The following is a 20,178-nucleotide window of genomic DNA, read 5'->3' on the forward strand; positions in this document are numbered from 1 at the left end:
TGCGTTGACAGTGTAATTGCATTGTGCCAATACAGGTCAAAAGGTCATTCGCTTTGAGGCCTGCTGCTGCCACGCGGACGACAATTCCCCCAATTATTTTTTTTAAATCTGGTTCACCTACCTCTGATGAACAGATGACACCGATATGGGAGATAGACATTTTTTTTTAGTTTTCTCAGCCTAACAACTTTTGCGTTGACAGTGTAATTGCATTGTGCCAATACAGGTCAATAGGTAACGGTAATTCACTTTAATGCCTACTGGTGCCACCCAGACGACAATTCCCCAATTTTTATTTCAGAATGTGGTTCCCCTCCCTCTGGTGAACAGATGACCCCCATATTGAAGATAGACATTTTTTAGTTTTTTCAGCCCAACAATTTTTGCGTTGACAGTGTAATTCCATTGCGCCAATACAGGTCAATAGGTCATTCGCTTTATCTCCTGCTAGTGCCACCCAGACGACAATTCCCCAATTTTTATTTCAGAATGTGGTTTCCCTCCCTCTGCTGAACAGATTTGACCCCCATATTGAAGGTACCTTGCACCTTCTCTGTGCAAGCATCCTCTAACCTGGCCTTTTTAGGAGGCTTTCCTGTCAAGGCGAAAGAGAGGATTGCTCTTTTATTTTTCAAAGACAGATGCAATGATTAATGCATTCATGGCCAGGATATAATTATGCAATATCTGCAAAGATATGCAATCCTTGAATTTCCCCTGGGGATCAATAAAGTATCTATCTATCTATCTATCTATCTATCTAATATGACAAATGTTTTAAAGTGACCTATAACACCGACTATGCAATACACTTTAATTTATTTAGCCTACTATTTATTAACTTTTATTTATTTCGTGCTAATAAAATGATTAAGCCTATTTGGAGAGAGAGAGATGTTTATAGCCTAAAGCAAGACTTAAAGCAATAAAAATGTATGTGCCTGAAGTTATCAGACATTTATGAGGACGTCATATATACTGTTGTCTCATTGCCTATTATCAAATCTTAAGCATACCAGCTCACGCCTGAATTCAGGCACGGTGCCTGAACACTTTAAGCCTGATAATGTGACAATATGTCTGTCATCGTGTGATAACGAAAATATGACTAGGCCTAGACTGTTCTGAGCATTATCTGGGAAACATTCTCTAACAGCAGTCAAGTTGTCATTGTTTGTGTCAAACAATTTGTGAATTTGTTGTAACATTAAAAGATGACTTAGCCTAGGCCTATGCTCAAAGTGATGCGCGAAGCTCCAGTGGGTGAACGAAATTTTCGGTAGCAGAATCACGCAGATTCTGCCCAAATACAGTAGTGCTATTTTCTGATTGGCTAATGTGTAGGCCCTTTCTTTTTTTGATTGGCTGATAAGTGGCAGAATCGTCTAAGAACTCCAGGGAGACACGCTTGATGCCTGCGCAGCCATAGACATTTGGGCGCTGCAGCATATTAAATATATCATAAATATTTTTTTCTGCCTGAGAAATACAATGTGTGGCGGGAGTGAGTGACTAAAGACCAAAATGAGTGACTGTCACGCACGCTCAATGTGTGACACTTGAGACCCCTGAGTCTTACATACATTCACTGTGAAAGTGATCAGTTCTCATGCATATTATGAGAGAAAAAATAAGCAGTCAAGTTTATTTATATAGCCTAGCACATTTAATAGGGAGGTCTTTCAAGGACACCCCTCCATTTGACTTAGAACCAGGCTTGGAATTTCACCATTTTAGGGGCAAGGCCACTTGGCCTTCAGTTGAGCATATTTGGTGGGGGGCACAAAGGCCACATGTCAGGGCACCAAGGCCAAAAGTTAACTATACAGTAGTAGGCTATAAAAATGATCAAAGTTGTATTTAGCCTATTCACAGCAGTAGTCTTGCATCACTGTATGAATCATTACAAAAACATGAAACATGACATAGGCCTAGACATAGAACTGTAAATCATCTGATCATCTCATATTTACAGCTATCTAGGCTATATTTAACATTTATTTTATATTTGGCCAGTTATAAATCATGTATTGAACAAAGCACAGCTCAGAGTCAGCTTTAAGAAACTCAAATAGCCTAGATGCATGCTTAGCATTTTGTGATCATTAAGGCTCCTTTCACAAACTTAGTCAGCTGTATATTCTCTGGTTTCAATACCGATATCTAGGCAATATTTGTCACATGTATTTTGTATTTGGCCTGTTATGAAATCATGTAGAACAATTTAAAAACATTTTGAAACCTAAAGACCAAAGTTGGAGACATAAATGTAGACCTGGCTGCAAATTTAAAACCGGAATACTCTGGAATGGCTAACTGTACAGGGGAATGCTTTACACCTCTGTGTTCGGTAAGGTCTGTTGTTTATTCTGATATGGTTTGTCATGTGTTGAACAAAGGGTTCGTGAAGTATTCCACCGAGATGAATGGGTAGGGAGATGGGCGCAGAACCTAGAAGTTATGATTCAATTTAATCATATTATTTACTTTTCTCGCGAACTGTTCACCACAGCAATTAGCGGCAAACATCGTTTAAAAGCTGAGAAAAAGCTCTTTCATGTGATGTGATACATGTGTCTGTGTGATGAGTAGGCTACTTCCGATCGCAAGTATTTCAACTAAGAGGAATAGGTGAATTTGGACGCACTTTGCCATGCACTGTCATTTTCTCCACTGCATAAGACTGAATTAATTTGAGTTGTGATGCTAAGATTATTTTGACAGGCCATAGGCTGAATGAAAATCGCTATTAGACCGACGCAAAGCAGAATATTGAAAGAAGGGTGCACCAAGGCCAACGCATTCCTACCCTGCTTAGAACATTTAAGTTGTATAGCCAAATAATGAAATAATAATAATAAATAATAATAAATAATAATAATGACATTTTTGAGTTGTTTTCTTACATAGGCCTACTGGTAACAGTTGGTTGAGTACTGGCCTCTAGTGGTCATACACGTAAAACTGCGTGGCTTTCCTCATAGTTTGAGGATTAGAGCCAGCGGTAAGTTGTATGTAAACAGAACTCCCACATAATTAGATTAGAATTCATTACTAAACATTCCAAATCAACACCAATGGTCTCGAGGTGTTATGCACTTACTTTGCCAATGTAACCTGTGTATTTTGTGTAGTGTATTTGTACATTTACGTCGAAGTTTCAAATTACACGTGTGGATAGCTAATATTTCTTCTCCCTCTCATATTAGCATACTGTGTTAAAATCCATGCTGCTGCCTTGCTACGGAATCCCTCAAGTGTTATCTCTCATGCCAGGTACATGTTATACAATTTGTTAGTATATCTGTATTGCATTTTTACTTTATTCATACTATATAGTTTGAGGATTAGAGCCAGCGCATACTGTGTTAAAATCCATGCTGCTGCCTTGCTACGGAATCCCTCAAGTGTTATCTCTCATGCCAATCAGGTCAATAAATGACGAACTGGTCCCACGTCTCCTTGCCATTTCTTGAGAAAACACAACGCAGACAAGTAGAAGGGGTTACACAAGCAGACTATTATTTTGATAAGCTTTGTACTACTTTTCGGCCGCCATTGCCAAAAGCCGGAAGTAAACCGGAAACATCATTTTGCTTATTTAGGCTTAAATAGGCTGCCGTCTCCCAACTTGGATGTACTGCTCAATCGGAAGTTCGGAGACACTAGAGCTGCACAGTCCCGCCCACAGCCGATGCCGGATGTAAAAATTCAATGCAATTTCTCCATTGACAATTGCGGTATAAGCCATAAAAACTTAACTGCACGTGGTAGACTTAAAACCAGCTACGGCTGTACTAAGCGATTGTATATGCTCCTATAGACACCAAGAGTTCATGGGGCGCTAACCTTGTTTTGAGATAAATGCCTTTTATTCGCGATCTCTTGGATAAGTACTTCATTACCCACAATCCTGAACAATCCCACAGTGATGCCTCTGATTGGTGGAAAGGCCGTTATGGTCATAGTTTGAAACTTTCTCAGCGAAAAATATTGACAAAGATGGCGGAGTCTTTTACTGCCTATGGCGAAAATCTTAATGTGATTAAAAACTTTCTTGACGAATATTGGTACTTGTATCAACAAGGATTGGGGTTTATACATCACACGAACTTAGTCAGGGCCAATACACTATCAAATAGACCACTGTAAATGTTAGTTTAAACACTCAAACTTTCCAGGTAGCCGACAGGCTAACCTTTAGCATTTCCGACATTGTATGTCATTACATAATGCAGCTAGCATTAGCCTACAAGCTGCAACACAGGTATGAAATATATTATGTTTTAGTGAGTGTCCAAAGGGGTGAAAGCCACTTTAAATCGGGTCACATTATTGACTGTTGTGTGTCCGAGAGTCAGTTTGTGGGTTTTGTAAGGGCCAGCATGAGGGACAAGACCTACAAAGTTGTGGTGAGTTAAGCAGGGAGGTTGGTAACATTACAGCTAGGCTACTGTAGCCTTCATACTGTATGATTCATATCAATCATTAACCTAGGAATACTTTGTGCATTTAATGAACATTTTGTGTAATAATTCACGGCAAATTAATAAACTGAATATAGTGGTCCAAGAGCAGACCATGCACCAGTCCATGCATCAGCCCGACTGAGCAGTGATGACAGCATAGGATGAGTCAGGTAACGTTACGAAGCACTGCCGTTAACGTTAACCGCGTTCACACACACACGATATAAAATACACGATGAAAAATATAAAATTCAATATCAAAACACTATTATTTACACGATTACTCTTGAAATAACTGCTATTAACTGCACATTCACTATATAAATATCATTGTTTGGAGGAAAGGGTTCGCGTGCTGTCGCCGGTTGGAAATGGCAAAATAAATCGCACCAATTTTGCCTATATTATTCAGTGAGGCGCGGTGGTTTATGGGATGAGTAGTTCCTTCGCTCGGAAATGAAAATATGTACACAGTCTTGTACCTTTGACTTTTTTTTTTATTTTCTCCTCGTTTTTTCACTCGAAATGATATGTTGTATGCTTATGAGTTATGCCGTAGCTGGTTAGCCTAAGACATGCTGTAAAACTCTTTAGATACGGATTTTTCCAAATGTCAATGGGACAAATGAATGGGAATCTTACATCCGGCACCTAACCGCATTTTGGCTGTGGGCGGGACTGTGCAGCTCTATGTGGGCAAAGCTAGCGCCCCCATGTTTGCGCGCGGAATAAGGTGAATACTGTGCCCATTCATTAACATATTTTAAACATCAGGCGTCTTGTTTACACCTTCATAAGTTGACACGTTCATAAGTTAGACCAGGGGTGGGCAAACTTTTTGGCTCAAGGGCCACATTGGGTTTTGAAACGTCACGGTCACGACACACACATAAAAATATATATATTTTTTATAGCCTATAATTTAGTATGAAAAGTATTTCTTTTAAAATATTAATTGCTTTAAAATACTGCTAATTTTATGCTGTTTAACAAATGTATAAATTGTGCACTGTCGCTTTAATTCACGTTTATTTCTCAATGATCTTCTGCCTGCTCCGCTATGGCTAGTGCTGTAACCTACGGCTGGGCCCTCTCAACGTTTTTAAATGGTCAGTAGTGGGAACTACTGTTGCCTTCATGATTTCCTTTTAAAAGTTTTTTATAAGAAGGAGATGGAGGCCAGCTGGAACCTGCGGCTCTCTCTCCCTCTCGTCAGTGCAGACGCGTTCCCAATTAAATGGATCGCATAATGTTCACGTTAGATCTGCTGCAAAGAAGATAACTAAGAGTTAACTTAGTTTAAAATGATGTTATCTCTATTTGACATTGACATTGTAAACGTTCTCTAAGGAGAGTGAAAAGCTGTTTGCATTAAAGCTAACCAACGCCGTCTCTATCGCAGGAAAAAAATAGTGAGCAGCCTGATAACCAAATGAAATGCTCGGCCCACCTCGGATGAAAGTGCTTGGCGGGCCGGATCCGGCCCGCGGGCCGCAGTTTGCCCACCCCTGAGTTAGACCATAGACTGATAAGGACGTCCATCAAACTAAAAGGGTTCGTTCTTCGATGTCTTCAAATTCGTTCGAATTCCGTGTAGTTCTCAATGCTTCGGTTTACATGTAGATACCCTCATTATGCTACGGTGTAAGTGTGTTGCTATTTGGAGCCTTGGAAGCGATTTAATTTTACTCTCGTGAACGGTACTGTTTTTCTTTTTAATAAACTGCCTGTAGACTTACACAGTTCTCAATGCTTCAGTTTACATGTAGATACCCTCATTATGCTACGGTGTAAGTGTGTTGCTATTTGGAGCCTTGGTAGCGATTCATTTTTACTCTACCTTCAGTTCAAGCTACGTTGTTTGGTGGGTCAGGTGACGAGCTGTCAAATCACAGCACAGCATCCAGAATGCATTGCAACACACCGTCATAAAGGGACTTATCGTTAGGTCGGCTTTAAATAGCATACAGAACCTATAGTAATATAATATTGTCTGTAAGCTCCACAGATCGTGGCAATTGAATTGATTGTGGACTTCTTGCTGGGCAATGATGAGTAACTTAACTTGAATAGTAATATTGCGTGGATGTGTGTTTCTCAATGTTATAATCTATACAACTGTATACATGGCTAAGTTTATATCGAGCTAGCTGGGCATTGAACTGGGCTGAATGGACTGGGAAAAAGTTTTTATTTTTTAAATGACCTGTATGAACATGGATTCACCAAGCGGCAACATTCTAATCTGAACAATGAAGCCTACCCGGAAGTTCGAAAAACTGCAATACATCGAAAATCCGCTAGGGACTGGTCCCAAAAGCGAGCAAATGTCCATAGACTCCCATGTTAAAATGTCCGTTTTCACAGCGTAAATACATGTTTTTAAAGCCTGGTCCCATGGACTTTTATTGTACTTTTCGGTAGTTTCCCAGTGCCTGACAACTGTGAGGGGGGTGAATTTTTTTCTAACTCATTAGTTTAGATCACATTTAGATATAAAATATATGAATAATTAAGGGCGTGGTCGGCTTGATTGACGGCTGACGTCGAGGCATACAGCAGCAGACGTTGCCAGCTGAGTGGAAAGTGGAAACCCTGAAACTTTGACGTCTCAGCCATGATTATACACAAAGTTACCACATCCTTTCTAAACATCTTTATTCAAAAAGCTGACATAAAATGGTTTGCTAAGCTATTAATTGAAGCCTACTAACCGACACTTTCAGAAGACTTCGTTCCAGTTTTTACAGGTAAGGGACATTCATTCCACTATTTCACGTAGCACTAGATGTTAGCATTATTTAGCATCGAGTGGGCACTAAGGTTAGGCTACGTTAGCGTCATATTGCCTCAAATAAGTTAATGTCGAAAATGATGACCGAATGGCAGAAGCACACACATACATTTATCGGAACTCCCCCTATTCCCGTCGGTCCCGTATTTCCACCGTCTTGCTTGTATGTGTCACTTAATATCCATTTCTATACAAACCAAGACAGCGGACTCCTACAGAAACGCAACCACCCACACCATAGGTGTATCTAAATTAGCTATGTACCAAAAATTACATTTTACCGTGACTCAAAGAGCTGTAAACAGTGTTGTAAGCCTGCGTGTACACAACCGCTTGGAGCTCCAGTGGAATTTTAATTTCATGTCGAGAATTCTCGGTCTAACCGTTCATGTGCCGTTGAAACCATAGACTGTATATATAGAACTGGACAGTGTGCCGTCTGTTAAGAGTGATGCGAGCGTTAGTCCAGAGCCCCCTGGTGGCTGGCTGCAGTACAATGTGTAACTCCGCCCATCCCCATGTTTTTCAATGGCCAAGTAGCCAACTTTCCGTGTCACTTTTCTCATCTAAAACTATTTTTGTATCAACAACTTTTTATTCGAAAAAATAGTTTTCAAGATGCTTCAATACACACAATTTTTCTTTTCTCGCTGAAATTATTTTTTTTAATGTTATATTAACAAATCTAAAAGGGCGTGTTTACACCTATGATTGACAGCTGGCTGGCTGCAGACACTACCGCGTCATCGCTCACTTATTTTAACAACACCTGATTTCGACACATAATCTAGCCTAAATAAGTGTTGCTGTTATTATCATTAGGCTATATCTTATCACAGTCTGACTAAATACATATTGATAGCCATACATTGTGTAGTTGCTGGTAAGAGACATCGTTGTTAGTTGTGACAGATTCTTTGTGAAAAAAGATATGTTCTGTTCTTTCGTAGATGCTAAGTATATTAGCTCATAGCATGCTACATCATGCTAACATTAGCCAGTTGATAGGTAAAGTAAAAGGGCTCTGCTTTATTGATCCGAAGTGACGTTAGCCATAGTCACCATCATTTACAGTCCTACTTGTTTCAAATGGTTTAACGTAGCCAGTGATTGCCGCCATCATCGTTGCAACTTCATTTGAATATACTTTGTCACTGGAGAAGGCGATGTAAAGTTTCATTAACGTTAACTCTTGCTTAGTTTTGCGAATGGCAAAAAACGCCACCTAGCCTGCTAGGTCGACAACCTCGGTATGCCCATTTATGAATCAGCCCGACAAATAACGTTACTTGTGTTTTAGTGAACACATTATTGGACCATAGCTTAACGTGAGGAGGGATTCAAAGTTACAAATCGCCAATTTGCTTAGTATGCTCAGAACAGCGGTATCTGAAAATGCGTTAAGGTATCGTTGTTACCTGCGATTGCACTGCTGGAGAAGCATTTTGCATTAGTATGATTTGATCAGGTCTTGCCAGTGATGTGTAAATCCTCCCGTAGACGTACATCATTTCAAAATAATACGTCTAAATTGAAAACTGTGACAACTCATTGATAGGCTCTCTCAATATGTCTGTAATCGTATGCCTCTACCACAGGCTTGCTAGTCTTTCACCAGAGAGGGTGCTCCATTATAAATCAAAAATGTAATACTGCAGCCTTCATGTCAGCTGTAAAAATTTTACACATAATCAGGAAGCTACTCTGTGTGTGATGTGTTTAAAGTGGTACTACGTTTAAAGAAACATTTTTATTCTTTGTTTCAAGTGCATAAGAAAATACCACATTATGATGATGATGATGATGGTTATGGTTACCCTTAACAAATACAAAACAATATAATACTTAAAACAGGGATCAATCAATAGCCTAATGAAATAAACAATGAGGGGGGAAAGCAATAATAAATAATAATGCCCATTCAATCAATAATATAATAACAATAACATGGTAAGACTACATTAAGGAGAATATCAATAATAAACAATGTTAAATTAATCAACAGCCTATAATGAAAATAAAACAGTACTACTGCATACAAACCATAATGTAAGTGCTTAAAAGACCAAAAACTATCACAAGAACGAAGAGCACTGGGCAACTCATTCCACCAACATGGAACCACTGAGGAAAATTGAATTTGAATAGGTCTTGAATTTGACCTAGCGTTTAAGACTGGTCGACACAACAGAAGCTCATCAGAAGACCACAGTGGGCGGTTGGGGATGTATATCTTGATCATTGAATTAAAATAACAAGGAGCAGATCCAGTCAGTGTCCTATAGGCCAAAGTGAGAGATTTAAATTGAATTCTGTCTACTGTAGGGAGCCAATGGAGAGTAACTAGGAGAGGAGTTACGATGTGTCCTCTTTGGCTGATTGAAGACCAGTCATGTTGCAGCATTCTGAATGATAGATCACACAAAAGAAATAAAAAAAAACATTCAATATTGATTTAGTATCAACCAATAATTATTCTGATATTAATATTCTTGTAACATCTACATCTTTGTGTAGGCTACAGTTAAATACTAAGCAATGGCCTCTGACTTAAATACCAAGGCAGTTAAATGACCGTGGTATAGTCTACGTGATACACAGGACTACACAGTAAACCCATTTAAAATAGGCAAGGACATGTATTTAATAACATTTGGGGTAGCTTACAGTATACCCACCACTACAACTAACTAACTCGACTACACCACTAGTTAAATGGCGCATTGCAATTTACAATTTGTGCGAGTTCAGGGGCATACAGAAAGTTGAAGTTTGGGTGACCTCAATAAAGAAAATAGAAACAAAGGGATGTGTACAGCCTCAAGTATAAATGATGTCACATCAACAGAAGGTTCAGAGCAGAGGCAGACCTTTCTTGGTGCCATGCAAGTTATTGAAAGTCATGTGTTTTCAGAACGTAGTGGTGCTGTGCCATGTCCCATGTATAAGTGGCTTCAGGTTGATCCAGTGACGGTGGGTGATGATGTCAGGGAGATGGATGTCAGGGTACTTGGAGAAAGGGGGAGGACATGCCACCTCAGACCACCCCAGCCAAACATCTTCACGTAGGCATTCCCTTGCTTGCAGACTAATGTAGACCATGGAGACCACCTTGCTGCCACCTCCAGTACATTCAGCCATCACCCATATCTTACCTGCAAAAAGGAAAGTTACAATAAAGTTAGTCAGACAATTGTACAACATTACAAAGCATCTAATCAGGCACTCAACACCACTAGTAATACCAATTAATTAAATATATGTGTGCAATAAACTTCACAGCCTACCTATAATGTTAACTACACATTTAAATATGCGGTGTGAATGTTATTAACTTCCGTCAGCTTGAAAAATAACGTTATCAGTATGACTGATCATGGACGTTAGATGACAAACTACGGTCTTTCTCAAATGTTCACCGATATCCCTCGGAAGTGACTGGTTGTTGGCGTAGCAGCTAGTGTTTAATGCAGGCGTTTCATTTATCGATCATTCACTTATGCGGTCTACAACTATTGACCTACCGATCTATTTTTTACAGTCTATGCTACCGACCTACCATCACAGAAGTAGCTCTAACAGAGGTGTCTGTCGTTAACGTTAGAAAAAATGCAAAGCTGGCAAACTGGCTAGTAGTTACATTAACATGAGGTTGATGAGGTCCATGCTTCACATTACGTTAACGTTAACTTGAGTTGCTTTATCACATCATTGCGTTGCTTTATCACATCATATACTGTACTGACTGTCTAGTGTTATTAATCCCCATGTACAGTCAATGGTTACTCCATGTTGAGATGGCATACATGATATTTGAAAACAGCAACAACTAATAAAACCAAGTAGAACCTATATCATGCATCGACTGTTAAGGGAGCTGTGTGCTAATCTTCACTTCAACGACTAACTTAGCCTCCCGGTAACGTTAATGTAGCTGCTAACGTTAGCATGTAAATCGCTGTCCGTATTTCTGTTGTTAGCTCATTAATATTCACCATACTAAATTGTCACAGTCTATAATCAACATAATAAGCTCTTTTAGACGTATTTAAGAACACCAATAGACAAAAAAACTTTTCAGTTGATACGCAACACTTACCAGATAAGAACAAACCGATTGTTGTTTGTACTGTTTAGCTAACTCAGTCACAGCCGTAAAATTCATCCAGCCAGCTAGCCTTCGGCGCCGAGTCGACCTGCGTTGTGGAAAGGAGAAGGGGGCGGGTTTCACTTGACAAGGGGCGTGTTTAACTCGCTGAGTGGCAACTGAGTGGGCGTGCCTGACCGCGACTCCTCTTCACTGCGCATGCTTCAACCTTTGCTGCGCAGCCGCACTTCAAATTGGCTCCAAATTTTCCAAGATGGCGTCGCCTCGGCGGCTTCAATTCCATAGAACACTGTAGAATGCAGCCACACTGTCCAGTTCTATATATACAGTCTATGGTTGAAACGGTGTAAATAGGCGACCCATCAGGCCAGCATTATAACTCCGAGCGTGGTAAACAAAATCGGATATTTCAGGCAGTAAATGCTCCCGTTAAGAACCAAACCAGATTTTGTCCAAATCTACACACCTATGGCTACTGAAAAATGTAAAGTTAATTTAGCAAATGTTATTTTGAAGTGTTAAAAAACATCGTTGTTTAAGAATTTCTGAACAAAAGTGGTGATAATTGGGGGTGTTATAGTTAACTTGATAAAGTTAACGTTAGTGAAAACCATTGTGCTCCCGTTATGAGTTAGCTTAACGTTGGTCATACTAGCCAGGTGTGAGTCAATGAACAGACAGCTCTAAAGTTAACGTTAGTTCACAAACATACTGGGGCAACAAAGCATGTTCTCGTCAAAAAACCTTTTGTAAATACGCTCTGTGGGAATGCTTAGTCCATTGACAATTTATACAGTCTTTGGGTTGTCACGTTTAAGATAAAAAAAAAAAAACTTCAGCCGAAGCATTAAAAGGCTTGTTGTCGGCTAGCTGAGGCAAAATTGTGAACCGCTACGAACCATTGACCGTATACTTTGAACATGGAGCTGTGATAACAAGCGACAGTTATAACTGACGTTTGAAACTCTTATTGATGCCATTTATTTGTTAAACACAAATTTGAACGAACACTTCTTGTCTATGCAAAGTTTCCCTGTAGGTAATCCAGACAGGCTGGGTGCTGGAGAGGGCTCTGGACTCCTAACTTCAATTCTCGTCTGTGCAGTCGACACTCAGAAGCATCACTTCATCACTGATTCCATGGTACTTTGACATTTTTCATACATTTAATTGGAGCAACCTACTGGTTGCATATTCCAGACATCGTTACCATATACTGAACAAACATGAATGCATTTCAGACATTTAGAGTGGCCTTTTATTTTGAGCAGTCCAGGGCACATCTGTGCAATAACTATCAAAATAATTTATCATTAGCATCTTTTGATAAGTCACACACGGAAAGTAGTTGTATTATGCCTTCAAATCAGCAGGTTTTGGTTGGATACAGATTGCATAATTAAACAATATGGCACCAGTGGCTGGCTACTGTTTGACTGGACGTTGGCCTAACTGTTAATAACTACCTCAAAAGGGTGTAGATATGAGCTTACACTGTTTCACTGAAAACACAAAAATACAAGAAATATTTATTCTACATTACTTTAAATACACTACATTTGTTTTTGCTTATTGCCCGCGTAAACAGGGCATGTGCAATAGTTGAATACGCGTGTCCTGTCCCCATTCAGCTAAGTGTTCTGTGAGTTTGTTGTTCATTATAAATATTGGGAGTGAGTCTGCAAATCTTACTTCGTTGTTGTCATATATTGCCTCCACAGTCTATGATTGCCACATAAAAAATATTTTTTTTAGCTTAATTTGTGAGCACTTGTTCATAGTTTACAGTAAGTTCAAGGATGTGACGTATACCAATATTTCTGTTTCCAGATCTGGAACATTTTGAAATCCTACCAGATGGGACAGAAGTCATTGAGCAGTGGCAGCTTCTGATTTCAAGGACTTTGTTCACCTTTATTTACAGCATTTGCATCTGTGTCTTTAAAGTGATCTAATATGTATTGACTATGTACTAGCTTAGTACATATTAGTTTTTGTTATTTTAGTTTCACAAATTCAGTGGTTACCTGTAATGCTCAAGATATACAAGTAAAAAATCACCTTTACTTCTGCATCTGGGTCTTCAATTCAACCTACTGACTGAAGCTGACGGATTTGTATAAATGTTTTTGAAAGCACAGGCAAATTGGTTTGGCATGAGTTTTAATGTAATTCACAGTTCAGAAAAGTTCCATAAACATTTCCAAGTGCAAGTTCAGTGCCATCAACAGTAAGTTTGCGTTCTGATATTTAAAGAACAGAAATGGGTTTGGCATAAGTAAAGGGTAGGTGTAACAGTCCATCAATAGACATAAAGTGAAATGTACTGTATAGTCTCAATGGGTTCAATATCACCACACCCCAGCCAAACCACTTCACCTGGACCTCTAGTCCCAGGTTAGAGCCCATGGACCTCCTTGCCGCCTCCTCCCCATGGCGAACTGCCAAAATAGAAAGGTAAACTTTTCATTAGTACCTATATATCTTACAAGATAATACAATAAGGCAAACCAACACTACTTGTTGTAATCAACGAAAGTACAGTTATTGTACAATGCTGTAGTACTATTGTGCGATTTGAAATGGGTCTTCAGTGACAAACTACACTAATATTGGCATTGTTATGCCAAACACTGTAACTGGATTTAACGTTTTGATAATAGCCTGAAGAAGGTAAATAAAGAAAGCTAACCGAACATGAACGCTGGATCGTGAAATGGCCACCGATGAGAAATTTCAATGTCATTGAAAGACCAAGCTACCTTTCAAGCTACCACTTGGTCTTTCAATGAGCTTAGACCAAGCTACCACTGACAACTTTAGAGCAATATAGCGATTTCAAAACGTGATATTAAGAGTTAATCAAAATGAATTCCTGATGTACAAGTTAACTAATACCCTACTACGATTTTGTTATCAATTCACACCACACGTTGACAGAATACAGCGAGCTGGCTGATGTTATCGTAAATTAATTAACGTTACAATGATGGCTGCCACTGAGGATATGAGATGCTAACGTTAATCACAAAACAATAAAGGCAAAGACACATTTTTGTCAGTATGAGTTGCTGAACCTGTAACGCTAAACTGCTAAATTACTCTACGTTATTTTACCGTAACTTCAGCAAGGGAGGGATAGCTAACGTTAGTTTATTTTACCTAGAATCTAGAATCTGCAAACTCAACTCTTCATTCTCAACTTTTCAACCGTTCACCCGAATACCTTTCAGCATACAAAATTAAAAAGTGTCTGAACATGGCATTAAGAAACATACATGAACTTCACGTTAGCAGATCAAACTTACCAGCAAATTATGTTACAGCAACGTCTGTGACAGTCCATCTTGTAGGCCTAACGTTACAGATAGCTTAGCTGAGGCTGCTCGGCTGACGACGAGGCGGGTTCACCGGAGCGAGGTGAAGTTGGCTGGACGTTTGATATTCAGTTGATATTCGATTTTAACTTCCCCTTCATTCGAGATCGACAACGCAATTCAACTCAATGGCGTGATCAGGTTTGAATAAAGTTGACATTATTACAGAGTATCAAGCGAAAACAACTAAATTATTATCGCTAGACATTGCTAACCGACATAAAGCTTCACAACACTTCACCGCCTGTTCTGTCGCTATGGTCTGAGTAAGGGACCGTCGACAAATTAGCGTTTTGGTAGATCGAAGGTAGACAGTAGGCTACGGATGCAAAACGTTGGCTATTTCTTGAAAAATATGCCAAAAATCAATTAAATGAGTTTTTCTCACTCTGATTGCTGTAGTACTTCCCAATCACTCACTGCTACTTACTACAGGTCAAGGTTTCCTGAAAATACAATTTATATGGAAGCAGGACTCATTCTTTTCTGAATATTTTTCTTAAATATTCACCAAAAATCAGCGAAAATAAATTTTCCCATTCTGATTGCTGTAGTAGTTGCCAATGATGGGCCGCTACTTACTACAGGTGGTTTTTTGCTGATATCTGGCATTATAGTGAAACAGTATGCATTTAAATGTTTCAAATATTCACCAAAAATCAACAAAAAGACATTTTCCCATTCTGTTTGCTGTAGTAGTTGCCAATGGTAGGCTGCAACCTACTACAGGTGCATTTTTGCTGATATCTGGCATTATAGTGAAACAGTATGCATTTAAATGTTTAAAATATTCTCCAAAAATCAACAAAAAGACATTTTCCCATTCTGTTTGCTGTAGTAGTTGCCAATGATGGGCCGCTACTTACTACAGGTGGTTTTTTGCTGATATCTGGCATTATAGTGAAACAGTATGCATTTAAATGTTTCAAATATTCACCAAAAATCAACAAAAAGACATTTTCCCATTCGGTTTGCTGTAGTAGTTGCCAATGGTAGGCCGCTACTTACTACAGGTGCATTTTTGCTGATATGTGGCATTATAGTGAAACATTATGCATTTAAATGTTTAAAATATTCACCAAAAATCAACAAAAAGACATTTTCCCATTCGGTTTGCTGTAGTAGTTGCCAATGGTAGGCCGCTACTTACTACAGGTGCATTTTTGCTGATATCTGGCATTATAGTGAAACATTATGCATTTAAATGTTTAAAATATTCACCAAAAATCAACAAAAAGACATTTTCTCATTCTGATTGCTGTAGTAGTTGCCAATGGTAGGCTGCAACCTACTACAGGTGCATTTTTGCTGATATCTGGCATTATAGTGAAACAGTATGCATTTAAATGTTTAAAATATTCTCCAAAAATCAACAAAAAGACATTTTCCCATTCTGTTTGCTGTAGTAGTTGCCAATGATGGGCCGCTACTTACTACAGGTGGTTTTTTGCTGATATCTGGCATTATAGTGAAACAGTATGCATTTAAATGTTTCAAATATTCACCAAAAATCAACAAAAAGACATTTTCTCATTCTGATTGCTGTAGTAGTTGCCAATGGTAGGCTGCAACCTACTACAGGTGCATTTTTGCTGATATCTGGCATTATAGTGAAACGGTATGCATATAAATGTTTAAAATATTCTCCAAAAACCAGCAAAAAGACATTTTCCCATTCTGTTTGCTGTGGCAATTACTACAGCAAACAGAATGGGAAAATGTCTTTTTGTTGATTTTTGGTGAATATTTGAAACATTTAAATGCATACTGTTTCACTATAATGCCAGATATCAGCAAAAAACCACCTGTAGTAAGTAGCGGCCCATCATTGGCAACTACTACAGCAATCAGAATGGGAAAATTTATTTTCGCTGATTTTTGGTGAATATTTAAGAAAAATATTCAGAAAAGAATGAGTCCTGCTTCCATATAAATTGTATTTTCAGGAAACCTTGACCTGTAGTAAGTAGCAGTGAGTGATTGGGAAGTACTACAGCAATCAGAGTGAGAAAAACTCATTTAATTGATTTTTGGCATATTTTTCAAGAAATAGCCAACGTTTTGCATCCGTAGCCTACTGTCTACCTTCGATCTACCAAAACGCTAATTTGTCGACGGTCCCTTACTCAGACCATAGCGACAGAACAGGCGGTGAAGTGTTGTGAAGCTTTATGTCGGTTAGCAATGTCTAGCGATAATAATTTAGTTGTTTTCGCTTGATACTCTGTAATAATGTCAACTTTATTCAAACCTGATCACGCCATTGAGTTGAATTGCGTTGTCGATCTCGAATGAAGGGGAAGTTAAAATCGAATATCAACTGAATATCAAACGTCCAGCCAACTTCACCTCGCTGTTCACCGGCTTGCTCAGGAGGTGGGCGGGGTTAGGATTTCCCAAGGTTTTCCAAGATGGCGCCGCCCATACCCCCCATAAACGGCTTCATAACCGTTCTTCAGAAAATCTATGGGTGACGTCACAGACGCTTTGTCCATATTTTTTACAGTCTATGGGATTCACTTTAAAAAAAGATGACAGAGCGCGATGACCTTTACACTTGGTGCTGGCAAGGCATTGAACTGGGCTTCATTCAAGGATTCCAACGGTACCTCATTTATGAAAATCGGACATACGGGTCAAAAGTTACATGCACACACCTTCATATAGACAGACAGGCAGTTCGGGCCTGAATTTTTGAAGTTCGAACTGCGTCGATAGCTCAAACGGTCTAGGAGCAGTAGTCCGTCCAAAAAGTGGGTGAACAGGAATAATAAATAACTAGAATTGCGGTTCCGAGGAACTGCAAGAGTGGGTTTGATCTGGGGCATGGAACTCAGCCTCATCCAAGGATTCCAACGGTACCTCATTTATGAAAATCGGGCACACGGATCAAAAGTTATCTGCATTAACGCAACATCCAATAAGCTAAAACGCATAAATAACGTGGTTGCTATGCTGGTTGCTAGGGCAATCATGCTGGTTGCTATGGTGGTCGCTAGGTTAGAAGGCCAGCGCCTCCTGAGAGGCCTGAAGGGTCAGTTCTGAGGTTGTTGGCTGCTGGAACCGAACAATGGACTGCATTTTCTTAAAAGACAATGTGACTGAAGTGCGGGCAAAGTTCCTAGGTTCCACCCTCATCGACCTTGTCATAAAACTTGTTTAGTTTCAGATCAATCACTTAAGGCATTGTCCATTTCTGGCACATTTCCTACTTGGCCAGGTGGTGGCGCTATGCCAGGCAGGCCCATTGGGTGTCTGGATATCCTCATAATCATAATATCTATTAAGCTGAGAAGTTTCAGACCATTCATTCAATGCACTGTGACTTTATGACACATTTCCTGTTTATATGGTGAGATATTAAAATCCTGACATATTACAACATATCAAAAATCCCTTCGCAATTTAACATCAGCAACATCTTGGCATCATATTTGCCAAATTTCACATGAATCTGACAAACCGTCTAGGAGTATGTTAAAATTCATCATATGACATCAGTGTAATTGCCATTCTTTCTGTTGCCAGGTGGTGGCGCTATGCCAAATATGCGTTATGGGCATGTAAATATCATCACTACCATGGTATTCAAAGACCTGGGAAATTTAAAACATTTCAAGCCTTGCATGGTGAATTAAGACACATTTATTGTTTGCGTGGAATGGTATTAAAATGAATAATTTCGCCATTTCGTCAAATTACAACATATCAAAAAAAGCTTTACAATTTAGAATCAGAAGCAAATTGGCATCATGTATACCAACTTTCACATGCAATCGTCTAGGAGGAGTACATTAAAATTTATCATGTCCACAATGCACAAAATCACAATTACCTCACTTCCTGTGGGCGTGGCTAATGGCATGCTAATACAAAAGTCGATTGTTTTTGGGAGTTACATACACCCACCAAATTTGGTGTGTGTATCTAAAACTATATGCCAACCACAAGTCACAGTGACATAAGGGGGCGCTACGGAGTTCCTGGGCCAAGCCCAGTGCCAAGGCTTTTCCCCTGTGTATTCACGGTACCTCTTGACGTGTGTGCCAAATTTCATGAGTTTTTACCCATGGGAAGCACCTCTTTTGTCATCACAATTCATCACATTTTAGTCCGCACAAAATCCCAAATACCTCACTTCCTGTTGGGCGTGGCTAATGCAAAGCAAAGTTGTTCATCTTGGGGAGATACACACACCTACCAAATTTGATGTGTCTAGCTGAAAGTATGTGCCAACCACTGCATCAATCACCTAAGGGGGCGCAATTGAGTCCCTGGGCCACGCCCGGGGCCAAGCTCTTGTACCTAACTGCTTTGCGTGACACCTGATGTGTGTGCCAAATTTCAAGACTTTTCACCCATCTTAACCACCTCAAAAAAGGAAAACGCTCTGAGACAAAGTTAAAATACTCGTAATAATAATAATAATAATAACTAGATGTACCGCATAGCGGTACAAAACATGACCGCCGCTCAGTCCTGTACATCAATTTGTCTCCATATTTTACTCCATCCCCCACTCTTGAAACTTTTGTGTATGCTTGTTTGGCATGCCTGAGTGTGTGTGTGCGGCTGCACAAAGAGTAGCCTACTGGTGCTGAAAAGGTGAATAGATTGTAGAATAGCCAAAGAAGATGTAGCATTGTTATAAAACCTTTAACATCTCTAAACAATCACGGGCAGTTCAGCACAGTTCATCCATTGCAACTGGATTGATGAAAGGTCACTTACACCTGTAGGCTACATTGTATTTGGGAAAAGCAAAGGGTATCAGCATAATGTTATTTATTTATTTATTTATTTATTTATAAACAAAAACATCTCTGTCAGTTCTGTGCCGTTTTCAACAGCTATCAAAAACAAAGGTCATTTTTGGATGGATGGATTTTTTATGAATGTTTCTTCTTCTACATAAGATTTTAGTCATCTTTAGTTCATGTAATACTTTATTGTCAATGCACAAATTAAGTAACAGTAGTCTGAAACGAAATGCTGTTTTACATCTAGTGGTGCAAATAACTGACATGTCCAAATGGGCCTTGATGAAATGCGTCGCTAGACTGTTCATACACATTTTAACGGGCCAAAGTTGAAGAGCTGTTGTCCGTTATTGTTCGTGCAAATATAGGCTGATTCATGTTCCCTTGCATTGTGTAACTGAGGTCCATGGCTAGTCTGGCTTTCACCAGACCAACCTCAATCTTTTAAGAAATCAAAAAATAAATAGCGGGCAGATCAGGCTGGGTTCACCAAGCCTATCCATAGGCATCCGATATTTTTCACGCTCTGGCTATTCTAAATGCAAAAATGCATCAGGGAGTTATGACAAAACTGTAACTAACACACTAGATCCTAATAGAAAGCTGTTAGCTTCCCTAAGCTACAGGTAGGCTTATAAGGTAGGCCTATTTACAACATAAATTGTCAATA

General features: G+C 39.3%; 1 long non-coding RNA gene across 1 annotated transcript; it reads right to left on the minus strand.

Annotated features, from left to right (window-relative positions):
• Nucleotides 1-13,517: 13,517 nt before the first annotated feature.
• On the minus strand, nt 13,518-15,077 carry LOC121723339. The gene is made up of 2 exons (XR_006034923.1): nt 14,680-15,077; nt 13,518-13,812 (listed from the first exon to the last, which is right to left on the minus strand). It is a non-coding gene; the product is annotated as an uncharacterized LOC121723339 (long non-coding RNA).
• Between the last annotated feature and the right edge of the window lie 5,101 nt (nt 15,078-20,178).

Source organism: Alosa sapidissima, chromosome 11 (genome assembly GCF_018492685.1).
Source record: "Alosa sapidissima isolate fAloSap1 chromosome 11, fAloSap1.pri, whole genome shotgun sequence".
NCBI lineage: Eukaryota > Metazoa > Chordata > Actinopteri > Clupeiformes > Clupeidae > Alosa > Alosa sapidissima.